Here is a 19,142-nt window from a genome sequence, read left to right as displayed (position 1 = left end):
CTCTCTCTCAATTTCTCTCTCTCTCTGCCCCCCCCCCCCATGAATAAATCTTTAAAAAAAAAAAGGCAAGGAGAACCCTCCTACACTGTTGGTAGGAATGCAAACTGGTACAGCCACTCTGGAAAACAGTATGAGGGTTCCTCAAAAACTTAAAAATAGAGCTACCCTATGACCCAGCAATTGCACCTCTAGGTATTTATCAAAAGGTTACAAACGGTGATCCGAAGGGGCACATGCACCCCGATGCTTATAGCAGCAATGTCCACGGTAGCCAAAATATGGAAAGAGCCCAGATGTCCGTTGGCAGATGAATGGATAAAGAAGATGTGGTATAGACCCACAATGGAATACTACTCAGGCATCAGAAAGCATGAAATCTTGCCATTTGCAACACAGTGGATGGAACTAGAGGGCATTATGCTAAGCAAAATAAGAGAAAGAAATACCCTATGATTTCACTCATGTGGACCTTAAGAAACAAAACAGTTGAACATAGGGGAAGGGAAGGAAAAATTAAGATGAAATCAGGGAGACAAACCATAAGAGACTCTTCACTCTAGGAAACAAACTGAAGGTCACTGGAGGGAGGATGGGTGGGAGGACGGGGCAACTGGGGGATGGGCATTAAGGAGGGCACGTGATGTAATGAACACTGGGTGTTACATAAGACTGAGGAATCACTGAATTCTATCTCAGACTTGGAAAAAAAAAAAAGCAAAACAGCTTTAGTGGTATTATAAAAGTCCTTTTTGCCATGCTGATCTCCTGAAAAGGTCTCGGAGACCCTATAGGCCCCTAGACCTTGCTCTGAGTCTAGTTGTGTTTCTCACATTTAGTCAGACCTGAAAATTGTGTGTCTAGTTTGCACTAGTTGCTTGCAGCACACTTGTAGTGAACCATGCTTTGTCATGTCCACATGAAGGGAGGCTATCAGGGAGAGTGATCGAGAATTTTTTATTACCAAAATGAAGTTGGATCCTTCGTTTTCAGCGTCAAACAATATCCTCTTGAGGAAGGTTCAGGCTGACAAGTCTTTACTTCTCAGAACCAGAAATAGCTACACTGCCCAGCAGTCACTCCATCTACCCTGTGAGCCTCGTGTGGGTAGCTTGTTTCCCTCTGGCTGGCAGGAAGCTCAGCCACAGTTGTGCTCCAGCTTTTTACAAAGTACCTAAGCCCTTGTGGAATTTATATGGGCCACCGCACTCACTTTATCCTTTCCCCCTCCAGACCTTGTCTTCTTTGCTTTCTCACTCCAGTGTCCTATCCTGTACGTTAGATCCCTCGTTTGAAAATGAGGCGGGGGGGGGGGGGGGGGGTAAGAAAATGAGGCGGGGCATAAACAGTATTTATTCAGTTAGAAACCACTAACAACCTAGGAAGGGAAATGAAGTCACAAATAAGATCGAGATGATGCGGAACATGAAAAGTGCCCTCCCAGATGTTCGGGGTATCTTCCGACACTGGGCATTCACCAGCCCTGGGCCCCTGTAGTTCTACTCCTGATGCAGCAGAAATGCAATTGTAGATTCATCCGTAGACATGTACCAGAATGTTCACAGCGGCCAAATGCCCGTCAACAGTACAATGGAAAAATAAGCTGTGATATATTCACATGATGGGATACGATACAGCAATGAGAATGAACAATACAATGAAGCCGCAAACAGTGCTGAATAAATGAAGCCAGTTGCAAGAGTACTTTTAGATTCCATTTGGATGAATAAAAACAGGATAAATTAAGCCATGCAGTTAGAAGTTCGGGACGGTGGCTACCCTCGGGAGGGGGGAGGGTTAGTACCCGGGAAGTGCTAGAGGCGTCTTCACGGGGCTGCTAGGTCCTACTTTTTGATCCGGGTGCGGGTTACACGGGTGTATTCAGTTTATGGAGACTCCACTGAGCTGTATGAGAAATTCACGTTCTTTTCTAGATGCACGTCATCCTCAAAGCTTTTTTAAAACCGGTGCAGAGATTGGCTTGAGAAGAAAAAGAAGTTGAATCGGGAACTTTCCAGAGAACCATGCTGTTCAGTGGAAGGAGCAGAGGCTCTAGGAGGGGCGGTAAAACGTACCCTGTAGGACTGCTGGGGACAGTGGGGACCCTGGAGGTAAAGTGGACCCAGCCAATGCCAGGGCCAGCGGAGGCCAGATCAGTGAGAGCCGCTAGGTATCATCAGTGGAGCAGCTGATGCTCCGCGGAGCCGTGAAGCATGCGGGGATTCAGACGCATGAGTGACAAGGGTGTGGACTTAGCAAAGCTATGCAGGTGTGCGGGGGAGACCGCCCGACGGTGGCCTGGAGCAGGCACTCATTAGTGTCTGGAGGGACCCAGTGATCGGTTGACAGAATGAGAGGGGGGCAGACGAAGGGGGCGGCAGCTTCAGACCACGTGGCGGTCACCCTGGACGTCAAGGTCACCCCGATCCGTCCTACTTAATTCATAAACGCCTTCAGATGTGTCCATGGCCACGTGACAGGTGAGTTTTTATCTTTTGAATCTGAATTAAAACCATAAGTTTGCATTGTGGTTTTGTTTTTTCGGGTTTTTTGTTTTGTTTTGTTTTGTTTTGTTTTTTACTTTTTTAGAGATTTCCGCCTCGGGGGGTGTAGCTCAGTAGGAGAGTGCGTGCTTTGCATGCCTGAGGCGGTGGGTGCGATGCCCTGTAAGGGGCGCCTGGGCAACTCAGTCCGTCAAGCACCTGCCAGGGGTCAGATCATGATCCCAGGGTCCTGGCATCTAGCCCCGCGGGGGCCCCTTGCTCAGCAGGGAGCCCACTTCTCCCTCTCCCCCCGTCCCTCTGCCTGCCGTTCACCCTCTGTCAAATGAATAAATAAAATATTTTAAAAGAATTTTCCAGGGCAGCCCCTGGTGGCTCAGCAGTGTAGCGCCACCTTCAGCCCAGGGCGTGATCCTGGAGACCTGGGATCGAGTCTCCCGTCGGGCTCCTTGCATGGAGCCTGCTTCTCCCTCTGCCTGTGTCTCTGCCTCTCTCTCTGTGTCTCTCATGAAAAATCTTTTTTTTTCTTCATGAAAAATCTTTAAAAAAATAATAATAAAAGAATTTCCCAATGACACTAATTTTATTGTATTTTACAGGGCTGCCGTAGATTGGCGCTTAGAAATGAAAACGGGGCTTGGCCCCAGGTAGGCTGAAAAGCATTGAGCTGGAGGCTCAATCCCACGTTCTCAGGTCCAGGCCAGTGCAAGGCTCGCAAGGCCTCACTATGCTCAGCAAGCTCCCCTGCTCCTGGCCTGCCCGAGGCTCCTCTGTTCTGCTGCATGAGCAGATGAGAGCACCCTGGTCTCAACCCGGGAGGGGACTCCTCGGAGAGGCAGAGGCCAGTTCACGCTCCCAGACCTCTCCTGCTCGTGCCTGGGGCCTTCTGCAGGACATGCCCTGCTCCCTGGCACCCCTGTGTGTGTGGGACGGCAGGGGAGCTGAACATGTGCCCCAAGAAGGCATTAACCCCATGGCCACCGGCCCCGGCGGAGGGGTTCCCAGGTGGTGGCCCCTGGCTTGCCCTCCCTGAGGCTCTCCCAGCTGACTGGAAGTAGCAGGGGGCCCTTCACTACTCCCCTAAGCAGCCTTTCCCAAACCCTGACCATCTGAACATACCAGAGAGAAAGGAGGGGTCCCTGCTGCTCCTCAGGAGAGTTGGGGAACAGTCTGCAGCCCTCTCCTCCTCCTGGGGCTCTCTGGGTGGCCGTACATAATGGAAATGAAATGCAATGAATGAATGAATGAATGAATGAATGAATGATGCTGTCCAGAACCTTTGGGTTGCAAGTGACAGAAAACCAAACCCAAAATGGTGCAAAAGGGAATTCAGTCATCACAATCCGTTTACATTGCCGTGATCATTTTTTTCAAATACAAAAGTCCTAGGTCACAATCATTTGTGAATGGTTAAGTGTTACACCCAGAGCCCCAAGGAAGAGGCGCTGGATCTCCTAGACAGTTACAGGCTTCATGTCCCCCGGTAGGCCTCAACGGCTCCTCTTGCCAGCACCTCGCTCCCTCTCTCACGGGAACATTGCACCCCTCTTCTCTTCTCCTCCCACTCCCTGTTGGCTCGTCCCACCCCGTCCGTCGCCCTGCTCCGGGTGAAGCTGACTTTACGCGGGAGTAGGCATGTGATCCACGTTTGGCCAGTCCGTGGGTTGGGCGGACTCCTGGCCTGTGTGGTCAGACTAGAGGAGGGTGACGTCTTCACCAGATTCGGAGGTGTTGGCAGCCTTCTTGCCGCCATGAGGGCAGAGCTGGTCTACCGAACGCTGTTGGAGGAGGAAACAGAAGAAAGAAGCCAGGTCCTGATGCTGCTGTTTCCACCTCCTGGATCCACTGGTGTCTGAATCAAGGAGATTTCTGGATTAATAGTACTGTTAATTTCCTTTTTTGCACCATTTTAGATTGGGTTTTTGTCTCATGCAACCAAGAGGTTTGACTAGGCATCTCACTTATAGTGCAAAGAGTTGTGGGGTGTTTGTTTTGAAAGAGAGAGTGGGGGGCAGGCAGAGGGGGAGAATCTGAAGCAGGCTCCACCCTCAGCACGCAGCCCGACCAGGGCTCTATCTCACGGCCCTGAGATCATGACCTGAGCCAAAATCTAGAGCCTGGGGCTTAACCCATTGAGCCACCCAGGCGCCCCTTAATTTTATGATCTGAATTACTTTTCTGAAATGTGTTTCACATGTCATTTCCACCTTAAATAAAGGATGTTGGACATAATTCAGCAGCTCTTTATGACTTGGGTTTGTTGTGATTGTGCAGCTGTGCCTGAGGGGCTGCTGGGATGGGTCAGGCGCTTACCTGCTGTGCTGGTGAGCTTTCCGGGTCCCTTATCTCTCTCTGCCCTGCCTCACAGCTGGTAAGGAGCAGGCCCCGGCTTCATCTCCCAGTCTGCAGTGAGATTGGGAAGCACTTAGCCAAAATTTTGGAATCTGGCATCAAATGAAAGTAACCGCCTTTCATGTGGATTTGGAAGCTCTGATACAGTTGAATTGCAAGGGCTTTGTGACATTTTGGCTGCCCCAAGGATATTTTTTTTTCTTTTTGGTTTTTGCTTTTTATTTCTGCATGGTTCTGGATAGATGAGGTTTCCTGATTTTTCTATTGGTTGAGACTTTTACTGCAACAAGCTTTCCAAACACTAGAGGATTGTGCAGTGTGAGCAAGTGAGCGAGGGCCTGGGATGTCTTACAACAGCAGAATTAACTCCGTCGCCTTCAAAGAAGGGACAGAAACCGACAGCAATATTCTGAACCCCAGGCTGACCTTCACCGTGTTTTGCTTCTTTTCTAAAATAGCCCCTTTCTTTTCAACCTCTAATCACACACACTGGCTTGGGAGAGGAGGGGAGGAAAAACAACCAAGCGCGCTTGTATCAGAGAGAGCGGTTCACTTAAGGCAGATGTGGAATCAATTTGGGCAAACGTGGGTCGCCAGCTTCTGAACTTTTCTGCTGAGCATATGCACCCTGGAATACATCGGAGCCGCTTAAGCCTCGTAAATGCGATGCTGGAACATTGGGTGACCATCTGCAAGGGGCATGCGGCTTGCTGCCCTCTGGAGCTGAGGGAAAACCCAGAGGGGCACATCCTCTCTGGGCAGCTCAAATGAAGACAGTTGTGTTTAGAAAAACATCCAAAATCCAAAAAACCAAACTGAAGTCTGGTTTGGAGATTCCCAGGAAAATGGCACCTCTGGTGATTTACCTTGCGGAATAAGCAAAACCTGCCTTCTGAAATGGTGATTTTTTTTTTAAATTTTTATTTGTGCTCCCACTTGACGTGGGCTCACATTACAGAGATAAAATACCCGAGCACACAACCGTCATTTGGTGTTTGTAACCCAGAGAGCAGGACTTGGCTTCTGCGGGCCCCTGCCTTTTGCACGTTGGTCTGTGGCTCTGGGGGAGAAGTCAGGCAGAGGATGGAGAGTCCCAAAAGGGTCACTCTTGGTTGGTTGTTGTTGTTGTTGCTGTTTTCTCACCAAATACCCGACTCTTTAAAAAAAAAAAAAAGATTTATTTATTTATTCATGATACACAGAGAGAGAGAGACACAGAGACACAGGCAGAGGGAGAAGCAGGCTCCATGCCGGCAGCCCGACACGGGACTCGATCCTGGGACTCCAGGATCACACCTTGAGCCAAAGGCAGACGCTCAACCGCTGAGCCACCCAGGGATCCCCCAAACACCCAACTCTTAACTTCGTTTGGGCTCTCCCTGAACTTTGCACCAGCTCTTGCCAAAACTGCAGTGGCTTTGGGTGATGGAGGGACGGTGATCCCAGTGAGTGCCAGTGAGCCCCGGCCTCCTGGATGTGCTTCCAGCAAGGCAAAGGGAAGACAAATAAGGGCGGTTGATTCTCCAGTGTCTAGAATGACTAACACAGTTACATAAACAGAGTAGGTGTTGTGGGCTGAACCGTGTCCCTCAGGATTCACATGTTGGGGTTTTGACCCCCCAGCACCTCTGTATTTAGAGACCGGGTCTCAGAGAGAGGATTAGGATCAAGAGGGGGCATCAGGCTGCGTCCTAATCCTGGTGTCCAGGGAGGAAAGACTGTGGAGACACAGAAAGAAGAGAGGCCTCAGAAGGAACCAAGCCTGCCCATAACCTTGAGCTTGGACTGTGAGAAAATCCATTTCGGTTGTCAAAAGCCGCCCAATCTGTGGGACTTATTATGGTGGCCCTGGCAAACGAATGCAGTGGCTGCATCCGCTGGATGTCGTTGCATCATCTCTCGCGAATATCCTTCTCCTTGCTCAACACAGGAGGCAGGTGAGGCCAGAGAAGGCCAGGGGACTTGGCCAAGGTCACTCAGCTGAGGGGTTGGGGGGGGAGGGCCAGGTGTAGAACTTGGGCCTCTAGGCCGCCCCTTCCACACTCTTACTTCACACGAGGAGGAAATGGCATACTTCGGAGAATCTAGGGTCGCTGTTTCCTTTGGAGGATATTTTGATACATGCAAAATTGTCCTTAAAAAGCACAGCGAGCGAATTTCACCCATTAGGAGATAAAGAAGCTGCAATGACAAAATGCTGAATATTCACATCTAATGAGCTTTCTGTGGGAAACAGCTGCATGGCACATGAAGAATGGACACATTTACTCCTTCTAAAGGACACACTTACTCGTTCTGGGAGCAATGTGGTGTAATGACATGCCTGGCGCCGTACCTGGCCCAGAGCAGGCTCTCAGTACCTCCCTAACTCTGGACAAATGACATGATTATCCTCTCCAGACCTCTTGCTCGTTGTGCGTAAAATGTGGGGAGGGGCCCCTCATGTTCTAATGGAGAGACCTGGTTTCAAGCTTCAACCTCACTTCAGGATCCCAGGTAAAGTCACCCTATCCCCCTAGGGCTCAGTTTGCCATAACTGTAAATAGAGAATTGATTACAAACTCTCTAAAGATGCCTCTTAGCTGAAAAGCCCTGAGTCTGATGGCCTAGATGCTCCTGCATCCCTTTCTAACTCTCCCAACCTCTGATTTTTTTTTCCAACCTCTGATTTTATTGGTTTTGGAATTGATTTGTTTCAGAGACTGATTTTTTTTTTTTTTAAAGCCTAAGTAAAAATAAAATAACACTTTCCCTTCAGCCAGGCTAATCCCAAGCAAGCAGCTCAACAGATGAGCAAAGAAGTGTCAAGGAGACAAATAGAAGTGAGGACAACCACAGCAGGGGCGTTCCAAAACCTGTTTCTTTTCAGCCAAAGGTGATCCTTGGACAATTACTCTCACCTGTGGGACAGCAGGTAGAAAAGGAAGACCTGAGAACTTGCTCCGACAAACAAGGAAAGGTTACGAGCAACAGGAAATATGAATTTTCTCAAAGCCTTGTTCTTAGGTTCCGTTTTGAACTTCAGGGGGTGTCTTGTTCCCGAATGGTTATTTTCCCAGAACTCTTAGCAACAGGTTTAGGTCACCACCCTGACCTCCCAAAGTGGGTGCCCCAGGGCAGGAACCCGGAACGGAACGTAGGTTTCTGAAAGAATGTCACACACAGGAAATGCTGCATTGGGGGTTTAATTCTTGATCTGGTTTTGAATATCTTGTGTGTGTTGGGGCGGGGGTGGGGGGGGGGTATGGGTGTGGTAGTAAATAATGTGATTGATTTCTGTTTGAAGCAGAACTTTCCGAAGCTCTACACCCAAGCAGTCAGGTACCTTGGGCAGCCAGGTGCTCTTCCCAGCCATGCCAACCTGGGGAAATGATTTTTTAGAATTGTCCTCTCAGACTTGGTTTCTGAGTTGAAGGGAGAGTCTTTGGATTTTTTGTGATATTCGAGAAATGAGATCTTGGTGTGGATTTGAGTCTTAGAAAAGGCCACAGGCCATTCAGACCAAGACCTGTGGCTTAGAGGGGTTCTCTGGGTCCTGCACGCCCGGCAGAGGAATGCAGCCTGAGACACGTGGGAGGAAGGAGGGAAGCAGAGCATTGTCATTTTGTAACTCCGGGGGAAATCATCAATTCGGGCAATGATCCCCAGTGGATGAACTCGTTAGGTGACAGACAGATGGGGGACTTGGCTATGGGGGGTATCAGGCTGCGCTCCCCCAACCAATGATCAATCTGAGCGCCACAGAAAGTAGGACAGGGTGCGTTTCCCAAAGTGCTGCAACCCCAGCCTGCAGTACCTGCAGGAGGTGTCCCTGCCTGTTGTGCCCCCAGAGCCAACCCTTCCATTTACAGGAAGTGGGGAGGACTCGGGGAACAGGTACAATGACTTCCATGAGACCACAAAGAGGCAAAGGGACACATCCAGAAAGTAGGTCATTTTGCAGGACTACTGACCCCATTTCTACAAGGTAGCCGTGTGAGATAAAGATAGCGGTAGGAGTATTCGAGATGAAAAGAGGGTGGGGAAAAAAAAGATTAAAAGAGACTGAAGAGACATAACAGGCTCACGTAATGTATGGATCTTCTTGAACAAGCCAGCTCTGAAAGGGACATTTCTGCAACGACTGGGGGAATTTGCTTATAGGCGAGGCGTAGGATAATATCAGAGAATCACTCTTAATTTCGCGAGGCACAGTCGTCAATCTGTGGTTATATGACACAGTGTGGAGATGTTTCAGAGCGACAAGAGAGTAGGCGTGAAGAAACGCTGGCCTTGAAATGCATCCGCCAGGAATCAAAAGCTGAGCACATTAAAGATGAAGTAAATGTCGCAGAATCTTGATAATGAATGCATCTGCTTGGGCCACGGGGCTCCTTGTGCTAGCCTCCTTGTTTTTGTTGGAAATTAAAAAAATAAATAATAAACAGTAGGAGGAGGAAGTGGTGGTGACTTTCAAGAACTGGTCACTCTGAAGGTGGGCGTCAGGCCATAGGCTCTCTATGGTCCCTTTTATGTCAGATCATAAATAAATTCCCTCCAAGGGAAAGAGGAGAAAACGGAGGCACTTTCACCTATGTGGGTATGAAGCATGTCCAGGATATACTTTTAGGATAAAGCAAGGGACAGAATAATGGGCCCAGAATACTACTATTCAGGTAAAAACAAAAGGGGGAGAGGGGAGTAAGTCTGCTTTTCTCTGAAAGGACCCACATCAGTGGCTGCTTCAGAGGAGAGAGAGAGAGTGGCTGGGCCAGGGTGGAAGGGAAATTTACTTGCACACCATCTGCTGTGCAGCCCCTTTCGAATCTGGGACAATATGCACATCTTACCTGTTCAAAAAATGCAATTAAAAAAAAAAGAGCCATGCATTTATTTCTCTAGCTTAAGCAGGGCATCTGCAGTCTAAATCAGGTCTTAGACTTGAAGGATTTTAGATTTGGGGGGATGTCTACCTCATTTACGCCTCTCTCTCTTTCAAGGCCTACCTCCCTCAGGACCTGCTGAAGGAACAGGCCTGGGAGACGCGTCTGGGCTGCGGCCACAGCTCGCTGACCAGGCTGAACCAAAGACCCACTCTTCTCTCTCTCTCTCTCTCTCTCTCTCTCTCTCTCTCTCGGACAGGTGCATCACTCTCACGTTTCTTCTTTTAATTAAACACAATTTTTAGTTTTGGCAAAACATACACAGCATAACACGTACCGTCTTAACCATTCTTAAGTATAGAACTCAATAAGTACGCCCATATTGCTGTGCAGCCAACCTGCAGGATTCCTTTCATCCTGCAAAACTGAAACTATATCCATGCCACAGCGCCTCCCCGAGCTCCCCAGCCCCTGGCCGCCACCCTTCTACCTCCTACCTCCATGCATATGGCGGCTCTGCGTATGTCAGGTGAGTGGAATCACAGTCTCTCTTCTTGTGCTTACCTTGCTTCACTGAACATCGTATCTTCGAGGTCCATCCATGTTGCAGCAGGTGTCAGATTGTCTTTCCTATTCAAGGCTGAGTAATATTCCAGTGTGGGAGCACGCGTGCACGCACGTGTGTGTGTGTGTGTGTGTGTGTGTGTACCGCATTTTGTGTATACATTTATTTACTTGCTGATGGACACTTGGGTTGCTTTTAGCTACCTTAGAGCTTAAATATAATATAGTATATATATATTTATATATATATATATATAAATATATATATAGCTACTGGAAGCCATACTAAGTGTTACTTAGAATAACGCTGCTACGAACATAAGTGTACAAATAACTCTTCAAGACCGTGCTTTTCCTTCTTTTCTGTATATACCCAGAGGTGGGATCGCTGGATCACACACTAATTCTATTTTCTGGAGCCACCTCCATACTCTTCTTCGGAGTGGCTACACCATTTCATATTCCCACCAACAATGCGGCAAGCGTTCCACATCCTCGCTAACCTTATTTGCTGGGGTTTCCTTGTGGTCCTTTTGTTTTGTTGTTGTTTTTGTTTCTGTTTTGTTCTTTTTTGACCCTCAGGGGTGTGAGGTGGTTTCTGTTTGCCTGGTGTCGGTTGCTCCTTGACCTGATTCCTCCTCTTCAGTCATGCTCTCTTGTCACAGCCGTCACCAAATCTATCAGTTTTGTCAGGGCTTCCAGTTTGCTGAATGTCCCAAGACATTCATTATTGGCTTCTCTGTGACTTTTGGAGGCCAAAGACCTTGCGGACCGACACGTTGTTGTTTCTACTTCAGACAGCTGATCTCCGACACGACGCAGTGGAAGAGAAGAGCCAGAAGATCCCGGGTGGGCAAGCCAACTCAAGCTAGCTCTAGAATGTCCGTTCCTCAGCAAGCTCCTTGCAGGAGGTTTGCTTCTTCTGGTGAATATTTGTTGAGATCTTTGGTGTTGTTTACAGTTGCGGGCAGATTTTAGTAGTCTGCCTGAGGACCAGAGGACCTGAAGTATGAGTAGTGGTCCTTAAGCCTCTCCAGCCTGCCCAGGAATGTATGATGAAGGAAGGCACCATGTGAACATCTGAGGGAAATCATATCTTCAGCAAGAGGGCCCAGCAAGTGCAAAGGTCCTGAGGCCCTGGAGTCCCGACTGGAGGGGCGAGGAAGCCAGAGGGGCCAGAGCGGCACTGTGAGAGAGGGCAGTGGTGGGGATGGGGACAGAGGGAGCAGCCACGGCAAAGGAGGGTGTTCCTTCACTCGGGCTGCCGTAGCAGAGCACCGCAAACTGGGTGGCTTCGAGCAACCAGCTTGTTGTCTGTGGTTCTGGAGGTGAGACATCCAAAATCAAAGCATCAGCAGGGTTGGTTGGTTCTTTCTGGAGGCTTTGAGAGAGAACCCATCCCATGCTTGTCGCCCAGCCTCCGGTGGCTGTGGCTAATCCTTGGCACTCCCTGGCTTGTAGACGCATCCGTCCAGTGACTGCCTCTGTCTTCACATGGTGTTCTCTCCACGCATCTGCGTCCAAACTTCCCTCTTCTGATAAAGACACCAGTGATCTTGGATTAAGGGCCCTCCCTTCTCCCCTATGACCTCATCTTACCTAATTGCATCTGTAGCACCGCCCCCACCCCATTTCCACATAAAGGCACACTCTGGGGACCTGGGGTCAGGACTTCAGTGTATCTTGTTGGAAAATGCAATTAAACTGACAAAGAAGGGCAGCACTGTGCTGTGCTGAACTAGAGAGCTTCAAAAAGAGAGAGAAGAAAAGAAAGAAAAAGAAATCACAGGGTAAGCAGAGGCCTTGCAGTGACAGAGGCCCAGAGATCCCGCAACTACAGCCTCCTTGGACCTAGAAGGTGGGGAGTCTGGGGGCCAGAGCCATCACTGAAGCCAGGAGATGAAGGCCGCAGGAACATGCGCCCCCAGACCTAGGCAGGCCGGGCTCCGGGGTCCCACACGTGGGTTGCAATGTGGCGTGGTAGGATAGATGTTAACAGCAAGGACTCTTGAGCTAGACTCCCTGGGTGCAAATCCAAATGTTACCATTTCGAGCCGTGTGTTCTTAGGCAAATTACTTATCCTCTCTGTTTCTTGGTTTCTTTACCTGAAAATGGGGGAAAAGAGGGTTGTCACAGGGTTAACTATGTCCATATGGGAAAAGCACTCCCTCCCCTCCAACCTCCTCATTTCCTGCTGGTAACTTGCCATTGCTGCTTCTGACTTCCCCAGTGCTCATTTTCCACCGACGGAACCCAACTGACAAAGAGCAGAAAGATCCAGGAGATTCCGAGTCCCAGAAGGACAGAGTATGCATCTGGAAGTTAAACGCAGAGTTAAGGGCACCCCCTCCATACCCTGGGCTGGTCTTGCTGGGAAATCCAAGGCAACATCATGAAAACAGAGTACGTTCCCCGGGGCCACTTCTCCTGGGAAGGGGTGATGTAGCAGTTAGTGCTCTGCTCACCCAAAATTCCACGCGCTTCCCACAGTCTGCTTGGGGCCACGCGGCTACTTTGGGCCAACCGACAGGGAGCAGAGATGACCTGTGTCACTTACAGGCCCAATGTGTCCCTCCTCCATCCCTCTCTTCCTCTCCCGCAGTGACACACGTACTTAGGAAACTACGGTTTCAGGACAGTGCAGCTTCAGGATGGGGGAGGAACGCCGAGCCCAGTTTTAACCTAAGTGAGAAGAAACCCTTTTTGGAGGGTAAGCCTCTGAGATTTGGGGGTGCACCTGTTAGAGCAGCATCACTTATCATGTCCTGACTAATACAGGAGATGAACCGGGCTGGAGAGGCCCCGGGCAGGGGAGAAAAGTCCTAGCTGAGACCTAGAAATATATGGGAAATGATAAATCACCCCCACCTACTTCCATCCTTGGGGGGGGTGGCAAGTTGCCTGTGCTCTCTGTGGTCAGAGTGAGTGGGGCTCGTGAAAGGAGAGGCTGGGGGCAGAGTGTGGGGACCAGACTGAAGGTACAGCGGGCAGGAAAGCCAGGGTGGGGAGCGCTGAGGGAGGACAAGGGAGGGGCCTTTCCAGTGTCCTCAGCCCAGCAAAGGCTCTAATTAGAAATGATGCATTTCAGCAATGGAGCACTTCCTTTTTTTTTTTTTTTTTCAAGGAGCCGAGATGCCAAGGTCAATATTATACCCTTTGAGGATCTATTTGCGTTGTTAACATCAAAGGGTAAGGAAATTTAAATATCAGGCTTTACCTCTGGTGTTTTAAATGAATGCCTCGAACATCACAGGATCCACAAAGGGAGCAGAAGTCCCGCTGCATGAGCCGGACCCAGAGGGCGCAGACCCGGGGCAAGTCCCAGGTGGCAGGCGTGGGACAGCGGGACCCTCGGCAGGTCAGAGCCTACAGTCCAGAAAACTCCAGTGGTCAGTGGTAGCGCTCCAGCCCCAGAAACCCAACACACGGAGAGAGACCTGGACGCAGAAGGAGAAGCCGGTCAGCCTTGGCCCGGACCTTGGGGCTGAGGCCTGCGCTGGGGACCTCACGGGCCAGGGTGGAGAGAGGGTGGGGGGGGGGCTGAGAGAGGGCACCCGGAGAGGAGGGTCTCCCGCTGAGTGTGGGAGCTGCACTTTCTCCCCGGGGCGCTGCACAGCAAGCCGGCAGCCACCCCCTGTCCTAACCCCAGACACGGGGGCACGGCCGCTGTCCCCGCACCGCCCCAGGAACCGCGGTTCTCCACCTGCGGCCCGGGCGACACGTGTGGGAGGCATTGCCGATAGCTACGTGACCCCCCAGAGCCCTGCAGTCAGAGTCCCAGGGGTGTTGTGAGCCTCCCTGGCGGCTCCCACGTCCAGCTGGGCCTGCAGGGCTCCGTGACAAGGGCGGTCCTCAAAGCAGGGTCCCTGGACGAGCAGCCCCGCTCGGGGGACAGGGTGGGAACGCAGCTTCTCAGGCCTTGCCCCCCCCCACACTCTGACATTCCGGGGCGGGGGCCCCGGCAACCGGTTTTAGCCAGTCCTCCAGGTGATTCTCACACACACTGAAGTTCCAGAACCACTGCATTTGGGGGGAAACAAGGTCGGCTGGGGGGTCTGGCCCTCCCCGCACAGAGGGCCCATCTCTCCGGGAGCATGGAGGGGACACCGTGGTGACAGCCCCTCGACGGCTGGCATTTGGTGGCCACCCCATGTGCCAAGTGCTCCACGTGCCTCATCTCATTTGATAAACCTCACAACATAACTAAGAGGTAGGTGTTAGGATGCACATTTTACTTTTTTTGGAAATGTATTTGGGTGAAGGAGAGAGAGAGAGAGAGAGAGAGAGAGAGAGCGCACAAGCAGAGGGAGGAACAGAGGGAGAAGACTCCCCACTGATCAGGGAGCCTGATGTGGGACTCGATCATGACCCCAGCCAAAGGCAGACACCTAACTGACTGAGCCACCCAGGCACCCCCATTTTATTTTATTTTTTAAAATTTATCCATGAGACACACACACACACACACACACACACACACAGAGGCAGAGACACAGGCAGAGGGAGAAGCAGGCCCCCCATGGGGAGCCCGATGCAGGACTTGATCCCAGGACCTCAGGGTTCATGCCCTGAGCCAAAGGCTGATGTTCCACCCCTGAGCCCCCCAGGTGCCCCCTGTTTTACTTTCTCAAGAGGCTGAATCACCTGGCTGAGGACCCAGCCAGCCAGTGGGGCAGAGGCTGGAGTTCCGAGAGCTCCAAGGGGCCCAGCCCTGCCCTGAGGCAAGGACTAGATCTTTCCCTGACAACCTGGAAAGACCGCATGGCCAGTCAGGCTGCGGGCAGAGAGAAAGGAGGCCTGAGGGGCTGGGTGCTCTGGAGCCTGGGTTCCCTGCCTCCTGCACAACCCCGTGGTCCCTAGAGAGCATTGACACTTGGGGAGGGGGGTCCCGGGGGGGGGGTGCTGAGAACCGCTCCCATGCGCCGAGCCTTTGGGAGACCTCTTCATCCCAGCCTCGGCTTCCCTGCCAGCCCCCTGCATCCCACATCCCCTGCGCCCCTCCCCTGCCTTATGGGGAGCAGGTGTTCCGGGCCCCCAGGGCCTCTGCACTCCCCTTGCAGGCTGCAGGGCCCCGTGGGCCCTCTCAGATGCTCTCAACACCCCGATCCAAGAGACACAGATGAAAGCGGTGCCCCCGAGGCCCCAGGTGGCCTGGGCAGGCTCCTGCCCCTTTCTCCACACGCCACATGCAGGGTGGGATTCGAGGGGGACTGGGAGGAGACGGTATGAATCCATTTTCTCAAGAAACTACTATCGGCCTCGTAGCAGTGAGGGCCCCCCGGAGGAACAGAGCCAATAGATTTTATATCATAAAGGGTGCCGGTCTGATACCAGGAGCAGAGGGAAAAGGGGAAGAGAAAGGGCGGAGAGGGGTCCAATTCTGCTGGAATTCCTGGTTCCAGGAATCCCCAAGCCCTGCCCTTCTTGTGATTTTTTTTATTAATAATGAGCGAATCAATTCCAGCTTTTTTGGCTTAATATGTGTGTGCTTGATTTTTGTTGCCTGCATGGAGAGAGGCCTGAGTTCTCCAAGGAGGAAGCGGGAACAGGGCCAGGAATAGGGTGAGGCACGCAAGCACCCAGGGCCCCAGATGGAAGGAGGCCTCGCCGTCAGGCTAGGGCAAGTCCACAGCCGGCCTCTCAAGGGAGCGCCTTCTTCCATTCAGCGCCCTTGGCATCTCTTGCCCCCGTCTCCCCGGCCCTGGCTACCCATGGAAGCCTTGACTTTGAACTCACAAATATCACCACCCACTGATTTATTTGTTGATTTGCTAAGCAAGCATTGATTGGGTGCCTACTGAGTCCCCAGTGCTGTGGAGGGTGCTAGAAGGGGCAACAGATGAGGGACAGCGCCTTAGGGACAGACAGCCTGGGCAGGAAGACAAATGTGCCAGAAATAATAACTTGAGAGATGTGTCATAAAGGGCAGCATCTGTCCCAGAAGCACCAGGAAGTGGGTGGTGTTGCTGAAAACTGAAGGAGAAATACAACTTAGATAAGAGAGAGAGAGAGAGAAGCAAGTGCCCACTGGAGTCGTCCCAGGAAGAGGGGCAGCACAGAGCGCATGCTCGGCCACTTTCCGTGTCCACTCAATAAACACTTGTCCAAAGCCTATTAGGAACCAGACATGGGCTAGTCTTCATGGGTTACAGAGAAAAAAAAAATCCTACCCTCGGGACACCTGGGTGGCTGAGCAGTTGAGCATCTGCCTGAGACTCAGGGCATGACCCCAGGGTCCCGGGATCGAGTCCCACATCAGGTTCCCTGCATGGAGCCTCTTCTCCCTCTGCCTGTGTCTCTGTCTCTCTCTGTCTGTGGACAATGGACACATAAATAAATGGACAAATAAAATCTTAAAAAAAAAATCCTACCCTCAAGGAATTGACCCTAACAGTGAAGGAAGCAGACAGGAGCCCCTGACCATGTAGAGCAATGCATTCTATGGGGTGGGGGGTGGGGTAGATACAGAGCAGGGTGTTCACTTCATCCGGGGAGGGCAAAGGACGGCTTCCGGGAGGGGTACTACTCGCCTGAGCTGGAGTCTGAAGGGGAAGTAGGTATTAGCCAGAGAAAGAAGTCAAGGCCGGCCGGGGAGAGAGACCAGTCCGCGAAAGGCAGGGCGACAAGGGGCCGCAGTGGGACGACTTCAGCAACTGTTAGGTGCCTGGGACGCCCACGGGATGCAGGCTGGGCCCGAAGTCCTATATAGGGTCACAACAGTAGGAGAACTCTGGAGCCGAGTGCCGTCCACCTCCTCTGTCGGTAAGGCCCACGCACCAGCTGCTCTTCCAGCGGGAGCAGGTCACCGCGTCCTCGGCTGAGCGCAGGATGGGCGGCTGGCCTGCATCGAAGGGTCTGCGCCGCGTGGCAAAATATGTCTTTACACTGGAATGAAATTCAGCGGGCGGGATGTTGTTCCATTAGAGTCTGACAAGTGGGAAGGAACTGGGATGGACCAAGGGAACCCCAGATTTATAGCTGGGAGGTACCCCACGCTCTCTAGGGCATGGCTAAGTGGGAACGACGGCAGGCAATTATCTACAGTTTAAAAAAGCGTTTCTCTCTCTCTCTCTCTCATTATCTCTTGTTACCTACAGATGAAAATTCACATATGATGCAATTTTTCTCTGTGCCAGGAGCATCGCCTCTTAGGAAAACAGATGGTGGGACCAGCTGCCTGGCTCGAATCCCAGCTCCACTCTCCGTGTCCTTAGAGGGGGAGTTACTTCTCTCTGCTTCGGTCTCCTCATCCGAAAAATAGGGACACTAATATTATTAGGAGGAATAAATTAGTGCTTAAACGAATGATTGCATGTGGGAAGCACTCTTTATTTTTTTATGAGGATTTCTTATTTATTTACTTGAGAGAGAGGGAGAGAGAACACAGAGGGAGAGGGAGAAGCAGACTCCGCACTGAGCAGAGAGCCCGATGAGGGGCTCGATCCCAGGACCCCGGGGTCATGACCTGAGCCGAAGGCAGATGCTTCACCGACCGAGCTACCCAGGCGCTCCGGGGAAACCCTCCTTTAAATGAGAGTCATCGGGTGCCCTTTAGCCTCCAGCCATGCCAATCTAAGTGTGGACGGCAGCCTGGCACTACCTGAAAGGTTGTAAGAAATGCAGAATTTTATTGAATGGATCTATATTTTAATAAAGTCCCTGGGTAAAGCTTGAGAGACACTGAGCTAAACCTACACGATTGTTTTGTTTTGTTTTGTTTTGTTTTTGACTGCTCTCCCTGTGGTCCTCGCCAGTCCAAAAACTGGCTTCACCAGCTGTGCCCAGAGAACGGCCCTCCTCATCACCAGCATTTGGGTTTGGGATTGGAGCTCACCTCACACCTTCGGCCCATCCTGCAGCTAGCTGGCCCCTCTCAGCCTTCCCAGTTTTGAGAACACTCTTCTTTGCCACTGAATTCCCCAGGGCAGCACACACAACTGTAACTGAAGGCCTGGGCTATTACACTGGAGCACAGTGAAATTTAAAAAAAAAAGTAATTATGTTTTAAATTGTTTTTTCTTAAATTTTAACTTAAAAAAATTTCTTAATTTGCTTTTTTAAGCCCAAGTAACACATCAAAGTTTTAACAGTCCATAAAGACGAAAGAAAGAAGGAAGGAAGGAAGGGAGGAAGGGAGGAAGGGAGGAAGGGAGGAAGGGAGGAAGGAGAAAGAAAGAAAAGAAAGAAAAGAAAAGAAAAGAAAAAAGAGAGAGAGAGAGAGAGAGAAAGAAAAAAAAAAACAAAACTAAACAATAGTAATATCCATTCCCACCTCCTTTCTGGAAGTCAACCATTCCTCTAGGGCTCTAGGGTTCTCTTCAGGTATTACATCCATATACCGCCATTTCTTTTTTTTTTTTTTTTTTAAGATTTTATTTATTTATTCATGAGAGACCCACAGAGAGAGAGAGAGAGGCAGAGACTCAGGCAGAGGGAGAAGCAGGCTCCATGCAGGGAGCCCGATGTGGGACTCAATCCCAGGTCTCCAGGATCAGGCCCTGGGTTGAAGGTGGCGCTTAACCGCTGAGCCACCTGGGCTGCCCCATATAGCACCATTTCTTGGTCCAGTTATTATTAAACTTTATCTCATGGTGTCCTCTTTGGGGTGTATGAGGAGTTCACTCTTTAAAAATCTATCCCTTTGTCCATCCAGCTCCCCTTCCAGCTCCTTCGTCTGCTCTCCATTTTCAAATTCTGCAGTTCGGGGTGACAAAGGCGCATCAGAGCTGTATTTGTTTGCTGTCTTCCTTCTCCTTGTTTGAGAGTCATCTTTGACACAAGAAGGGAGGGGGAAAGTTATTGATTCTACCGTCTTAAAATTCAACAGGCAAGTGACAGATTCTTTTGTCCCTCTGCAATCTTTGC

At 50.8% G+C, this 19,142-nt stretch overlaps 2 long non-coding RNA genes across 2 annotated transcripts; one reads left to right on the top strand and one right to left on the bottom strand.

Moving 5' to 3' along the window:
* Positions 1-12,479: 12,479 nt before the first annotated feature.
* Positions 12,480-14,241, bottom strand: LOC112653745 (uncharacterized). The gene is made up of 4 exons (XR_003132472.3): positions 13,981-14,241; positions 13,495-13,714; positions 12,892-12,959; positions 12,480-12,592 (listed from the first exon to the last, which is right to left on the bottom strand). It is a non-coding gene; the product is annotated as an uncharacterized LOC112653745 (long non-coding RNA).
* Positions 13,476-17,582, top strand: LOC112653744 (uncharacterized). The gene is made up of 2 exons (XR_003132471.3): positions 13,476-14,487; positions 17,375-17,582. It is a non-coding gene; the product is annotated as an uncharacterized LOC112653744 (long non-coding RNA).
* The last annotated feature ends 1,560 nt before the right edge of the window (positions 17,583-19,142 follow it).

The sequence above is a fragment of the Canis lupus genome, chromosome 3 (assembly GCF_003254725.2).
Source record: "Canis lupus dingo isolate Sandy chromosome 3, ASM325472v2, whole genome shotgun sequence".
In the NCBI taxonomy this organism is placed as follows: domain Eukaryota; kingdom Metazoa; phylum Chordata; class Mammalia; order Carnivora; family Canidae; genus Canis; species Canis lupus.
Note: the sequence above shows the minus strand (reverse complement) of the source record. Positions and strands in the feature narration are given on the sequence as shown.